The 6,976-nt window shown below is 44.3% G+C and overlaps 1 pseudogene; it reads left to right on the top strand.

Moving 5' to 3' along the window:
• The first annotated feature begins 483 nt into the window (after window positions 1-483).
• Window positions 484-4,658, top strand: LOC147424806 (uncharacterized; annotated as a pseudogene).
• Window positions 4,659-6,976: the final 2,318 nt, after the last annotated feature.

Below are 6,976 nucleotides of genomic sequence, written 5' to 3'. Positions count from 1 at the left end.
GACGTGTTGGTGCACCCAATTTTGTCGGCCCAGAGAGAGCTCGAAAGCTTGTACATGAATATTTGCAAGCAGATGGCAAAGTGCTTCAATGGCTATTTGATGCAAGGTATGGCCGGCATTGCCACGATGTGTATGCTAAATATGGTTGTTTGAAGGTCACGGCAAGTTTTAGCACTATTGATCGGGGGGAGTGAGAAGGCTTGAAGTATTGGGTTTTTTGGTGTTTCGTACAGCTTCAAGTTTGGGCCTATTCTGCAAGGCTATACCATGGAGAAATCGTCTGTTGTAGATGGGAGGCCTTGTCTTTGATCAATTTTATGTGGATTGCTCTCAAGGTGGACATCGACAATTGGAAGCATGCGACCGTGTGAAAGGGGGTCCAAGCCCAAAAGCTTCTAAAAGCTATTAATAAATTAAAAAAAGCGAGCTGTAGTGGATGCATGGTGATGGGCTTCCTGAAGAAAAGCGTGGCCACTTGGGCTCTGCATGAGTGGAAGGCAGCCAGGGGTGCGCCATCTGTGGCAGGCAGGGCAGCAATGCCATTGTAGAGGACCGCCACGGGGTGCTACAGTAAAAGTGCAAAGGGAGAGGCCAGGTGGTCATGGGCTGCATGGCAAGGATATGAAGGAAGCAAAGCCGCTACAGGAAGGGGTGGCGGGCCTGAGCACTGGACGGCAGGGTGGCCGAGGATGACAGTGGGCCATGTGGTGCCAGCATGCACAGGAGAGAGGAGGGGGTCGTAGGTGGCTACGAGGGCTGAGTGCCGAGGGTGACCAGCCGGCAGGTGGTGAACAAAGGGGGTGGGCAACATTGGGACCTGAAGGAAAGCTGAGTGAGCGCCATCAAAGAGGAGGCCGCCTTGAGGTGACGGGAGGCGGGCCCAAGCAAGAGCTCACGGGGTCAAGTGTAGAGAATCCAAAGCAAAGGAGGATTTTTTTCCATTAAGCCCATCATTATACACCTCCTTTTGAAGGATTTAGTAGTGATAATTGCCTATGTTTCTCTGCAAATTGTGTCAATCTCCTACCGCACTCTCATGCTTATGGTGATCTCATGGACTCGGATGGTTTTTTGTCTTGGTGCCTTCTATGTGAATGCAGTGTAGGCCATTTATATCGAAGTGTTTACTGGTGTTGAATTCATAAATTGGGTGCAAGCTTAGACGGCATAGATGAATATTAGAGATTCTGCAATATTGTGTGAATGTTAGTTGATTTTGAAATGCTATTGTTGATGTGAAGGTGGTCAAAAGGGTTATAGGCAAGAACCTCACTGATATGCTTGGTGTGTTAGTGTATGTAGTTGGAGATGTTCAAGTCTGAGCTTTGTCAATAGTAGATTGGAGATTGTGCATCGGGGTGTGTGTTAAGCAGGGGATAGGGGTGTGTAAGATCACTGGGCTATAGAGAGGTTGTCATTAAGTGTGCTGGTGGTTTTTCGACTTCCCCCTTTCTATCTTGTGGTGCCACCACTGATGACCCATTGATTGCTTCCTGACCGAGTGTTTGTGAATCAAGATGAAGAGGGAATTTGGTCCGGTGTTCAAAGAAGATGAAGATGCAGATAATTGGCTTGCCAATTTTGAGCTATTCATGCTGACAATATTGCAGATGCCAGGTGATGAGGCGAAGCTCCAAACTCCACCTTTGGTGCTGCGAGGTAAGGCAAAAGTTTTGGTTTGATGGCTTAGAAGATGCACACAAGCAGACTTGGCTCCAATTTCGCAAACAATTCTTACAAAGGTATCGAAAGGTGGTGTCAGCCTCGAAAGCAGATGCAAAGCTCAAAGGCTTGCAGAAGGAAATAAGTGCAAATTTTGATTCTTTTTTTGATAGATTTGAAGCTTATTGGGGGATTTTATTGCTGCTACCGAAGCAACCAATGCAGGATACTTTAAGCTGGAAAAATTTCTATCATGCTTACATCCTTATGTTCGTGAGAGAGTGGAGTATGAACATCCAAACACTTATGATGAAGCCGTCAGAGTTGCTAGAGCGAAGAGTCCAAAGATGAAGAAGAAGATGGAAGCAGGATTGCTACAGTGGGCAATCATGATAGACAGTGGACCTAAGCCCAAACAAATCAAAGAGCATCAAGAGGTAAAATCTCCTTATCTTATTGATATGAATGTGATCAAAGCACGTGAAGCTGATGCCACGGTAGAAGAGGTATAAGAAGTGCCAACCAGGGCTCAAAAGGTACATCCAGGCATATTAAGGGTACTGCCACACAGCTTGCTTCCTCAAGAATGTGAGTTGGTAAAAGATCTTAAAGAAGAGGTGTCAGTTCTAGAGCCAGCAACAACGAGGAAGGTAGCAGTGGTCCAAGAGTTGGAAAGTTCAAAAGAGGAGTTTGACAGCTCCAAAGCTCTAGCAGTACTTTGGACACAGATAGCATGTGGGAGGCAGAATCCCGGTCTTCAGGATTGAGACCTATGATGTTTTTTATTTGGATGAAGTGATGAAATGTATGTGAGTTGCTTGCCAGCCTTTTGAAGGTCGAGGAAACGCACAGTGCAGGTGTGGAAATGTCTTGTGTGAATCTGCCAATTGAGCAGCCATCTCTTGTGTTGTGTGATGGTGAGTCCCTATTGTAGGAAGAGGTATGGTTTGATGGTGTATCAGACATAATTGAAGATCAGGTGTTTGAGAATGACTTGCAGGAGCTAGAAGCAGAAGCAGAGATATGTCAAAGTGATTTGTCTATGCAGGGGGTGGGGCAACCTTGCCTTGGTGAGAATGTTGAGGTGTGCTTTGAGGCTTCACAGTTTGTGTGTAGCCATGGAGAGTTAGCTCCGGCAGATGACTCTATGGAAGCTAATACAGGTGTAGCCTATGAGCAAGAGGATCCATGCAGAGAGGAGAGTGCCAACCTTGCAGGTGATGAGGTAGTTGAAGAACAGGTTGAAGCTCTAGCAAGTCATGTTCTTGAGTATGAAGAGATGATTTTGGAGCCATGTTCAGAAGATTTGGATACAGGTTTGCAAAGGGATCATGTTTGCTTGGCTATGCAGCAAGTGGAGGCAAATGGAAGGGTATTGTTGCTTCATGTTATGCTATTGATAGCTATGTTGTTGCAGGTTGCTTTGCAAGGTGTACTATGCAGTTTCAATGCTCATGTGATGAAGATGATGACATTAAGGGTTCTATAGCAGATGGCATGATAGCGGTTGATGGTACAGGTGCTTCAAGTGGTCAAAAGCATGTTTATGGTTGGCACGAGGGCTTGTGGATGCAGGGTGACAAAGCTCGATGCTTCGAAGAGCTAGAAGCATGGCCTGTCTATTGGCCTACAGGTGCACAAATAAGAAGACTTGAAGATACATGCTTTACAAGTGGATGGCCACGACCAGTGTTTTATATTTGACCCAGGTGGACTCTATGCCATGCTTGGGGGAGCCTCGAGCTTTCCATTTGACCCTGGTCGGTGATGCAGTAGCACATAATTTTCTCTCTATATCTATCCTATCTATATAGCCACTATTTCTTATCCAATCTATGTAACTATTTTATATCCTTCTCTCTATACTATACATTTCTATTTTACCTAAATAATGATATGGTTGAGCATGAATGCTCAACAAGCGGGTGGGAAATGATGGTGCACCCAGTTCTGGTCGGCCCAAGGAGAGCTCCAAAGCTTGTACATGGATATTTTCAAGCAGATGGCAAAGTGCTTCAATGGCTATTTGATGCAAGGTATGACCGGCATTGCCAGGATGTATATGCTAAATATGGTTGTTTGAAGTCAGGGCAAGTTTTGGCACTAGTGATCGGGGAAAGTGAGAAGGCTCGAAGTGTCGGGTTTTTTGGTGTTTTGTACAGGTTCAAGTTTGGGCCTATTCGGCAAGGCTATACTATGTAGAAACCGTCTTTTGTAGATGGGCGGCCTTGTCTTTGCTCAATTTTATGTGGATTGCTCTCGAGGTGGACATCGACAATTGAAAGCATGCGACCGTGTGAAAGGGGGTCCAAGCCCAAAAGCTTTTGAAAGCTATTAATAAATAATTAAAAAAGCGAGCTGAAGTGGATGCATGGTGATGGGCTGCCTAAAGGAAAGTGCGGCCACTTGGGCTCTGCATGAGTGGAAGGCACCCAGGGGTGCGCCATCTGTGGCGGGCAGGGCAGCAAGGCCATTGAAGAGGACCGCCACATGGTGTTACAGTAAAAGAGCAAAGGAAGAGGCAAGGTGGCGGGCCTGAGCACTGGACGGCAGGGTGGCCGAGGATGACAGTGGGCCAAGTGGTGCCGCCATGCAGAGGAGAGAGGAGGGGGTCGCAGGTGGCTACGAGGGCTGAGTGCCGAGGGTGACCAGCCGGCAGGTGGTGAACAAAGGGGGTGGGCAACATCGGGCCCTAAAGAAAATCTGAGTGAGCGCCATCAAAGAGGAGGCCGCCTTGAGGTGACGGGAGGCGGGCCCAAGCGAGATCTCACGGGGTCAGGTGTAGAGAATCGAAAGCAAAGGAGGATTTTTTTCCATTAAGCCCATCATTATAAACCTCCTTTTGAAGGATTTAGTAGTGATAATTTCCTATGTTTCTCTGCAAATTGTTTCAATCTCCTACCGCACTCTCATGCTTATGGTGATCTCATGGACTCGGATGGTTTTTTGTCTTCTATGTGAATGCAGTGTAGGACATTGATATCGAAATGTTTACTAGTGTTAGATGCATAAATTGGGTGCAAGCTTAGATGGAATAGATGAATGTTAGAGATTCTGCAATATTGTGTGAATGTTAGCTGATTTTGAAATGCTATTGTTGATGTGAAGGTGCTCAAAAGGGTTATAGGCGAGAACCTTGCTGATATGCTTGGTGTGTTAGTGTATATAGTTGGAGATGTTTGAGTCTAAGCTTGGTCAATAGTAAATTCCAGATTGTGGATCGGGGTGTGTATTAAGCAGGGGATAGGGGTGTTGTAAGATCATTGGGCTATAGAGAGGCTGTCATTAAGTGTGCTCATGGTTTTCCGACTTCCCCCTTTCTAGCGTGTGTAACCTCACTATCCTGTCTTATTGCAGTTTTAGCGAGAACCACGATTAAATTGTCAATCCATGGGACGAAGCTCACTTGACTAGTGCATAAGGCTACAAGAGGTTGTAAATCTCTTGGAAAACAACTAACAACTTGCATCTAACTCAAGCTACACTCAAGTGACTAAAATCACCAAAAGCCAATTGCTCATCGGCAAACAAATCACATCCTTTATAGCATCAAATGACATCCAAATGTAACGAAACTTCTAGGACAAGTTTATAAGACCTAAGCAACATGCTTATGTCTCAAACCCCACTTTAGGTCAAGTGCCAAAATCGCGATTATTAACAGTAGTGAATTTTTGACCTAGTCATTTTTGACCCAGAATGCATTTAAATGCTTAGCAATGATGCCCCAATACCCCGCCAATGCTTAGTTTTTTATTTGAAAGTGTAAAATTCTAGCTATGATGAAATTAGGACCCGGTCGACGACGCGAAAAGCTACGAATTACTATGATGTGCTTACATCAATGCGTAGAGCTCTTACCTGCAGTTGCAATGCAACAAACACGATTTCAATGTGACAATCGAGAAGGAGTAGGAAGCATGAGAAGGAGAGAAGTGAGCGCCGTTAGCGCACGCTGTGTATTCTATTATCCAAAACTTAATTAAAACTTTACAAACTTGGCTTTTATACCTTAGCCAAGGTCTAAAATGTGTAATCTCAGGCGCCCAAGACCTTGAAGGCTCCACACTTATTGTATATGCAATCTAGGTACACTAACTCTCCTATGCTTTACATCTTGGAACTCTTATTGAGCTCGTAACACGTTACAATTATCACAATGGCTAAATAAATCGGGAAATTACAATACATGGCCATTTTGAAAAAATGTGTAACTCCTATCTTCACTACTTCTTCATATTCATCTTTGATGTGCATTCAACATGCATTCGTAAGGATTCGATCTTTAACAGCTTTTGTTAATTGACATTGACTCAATTAACAGCGACCAATGGGCATCAGATATACACCCAGTATAGAGGAATCAAAGGAACAAGCCTTAGTGCATGTGCTTGTGTATTACAAAGAGCCAAGTTAATATGGAACTTGTTCAACATACTATCCACCCAAAAAAACAAAATCACCCAAACCTTGGAGCATGATTTGGAATGTTGGACCACCAACAACAACTCATGCTGTAGGAGAAGGCAGATACAATTTGGATGAATGCACATTGATGTTTATAGCCAATTGGGGGTTAACAAGACCAAGACCTACCTATCAACAGAGAGCAGCTCGAGGAGCACCTTGCCAACCCTTAGGACCGTGCTCCATGTGTGGTGGTGACCACCTTATGAAAGATTGTCCTCACATAGAGATCATGAGAGTGAATGTGTACTATTCAAATTGCGGCATAACTCATTTGATAAGTGATTGTCTAAAAATCCCAAATAAGAATGTGAAAACTATATTAAACATAGTGGGGGTAGTCCTATCAAGTAGCGGTTCAGAGAATGAAACGGTGAGACCCATACATGTCGTCACAAGAGTGCAAGCTCAAAAAGCAAGGGAAGAACCAATCATTGAAAAACCTAAAACAGATGCACCTGGTTATGAACAAAAAAGTCAATGAAACACCTGGAAAGCCAGGAAGGCACGCATGAAAGCTAGAAAGCAACGTGAAAAAACGGCCCTAGTGGAGGAGTTAAAAAAACCAGAGAGAGATTAGAGAGTCAAACTAACCTTGAGTTGGAACTCCCTAAGACTAGAGAGCCTAATGAGACAAAGATACCAAAGAGTGCAAGTCCTAGAGGATCAATAATAGTGGAAAAAGTGAATGAACCTCTAGATGCACTTATAAAAGCCTACAAAGCACAACTTTAGACTAAACAAAACAAAGAACAATAATGGATGACGTACCCTTATGCACAATTAGAGAATCAAAGGTTGGAGATGTGTTAGAAAATGATACAAACTGCACAAGGTTTGCTAGCCA

Source organism: Adiantum capillus-veneris, chromosome 25 (assembly GCF_014529385.1).
Source record: "Adiantum capillus-veneris isolate H3 chromosome 25, ASM1452938v2, whole genome shotgun sequence".
Classification (NCBI taxonomy): domain Eukaryota; kingdom Viridiplantae; phylum Streptophyta; class Polypodiopsida; order Polypodiales; family Pteridaceae; genus Adiantum; species Adiantum capillus-veneris.
Note: the sequence above shows the minus strand (reverse complement) of the source record. Positions and strands in the feature narration are given on the sequence as shown.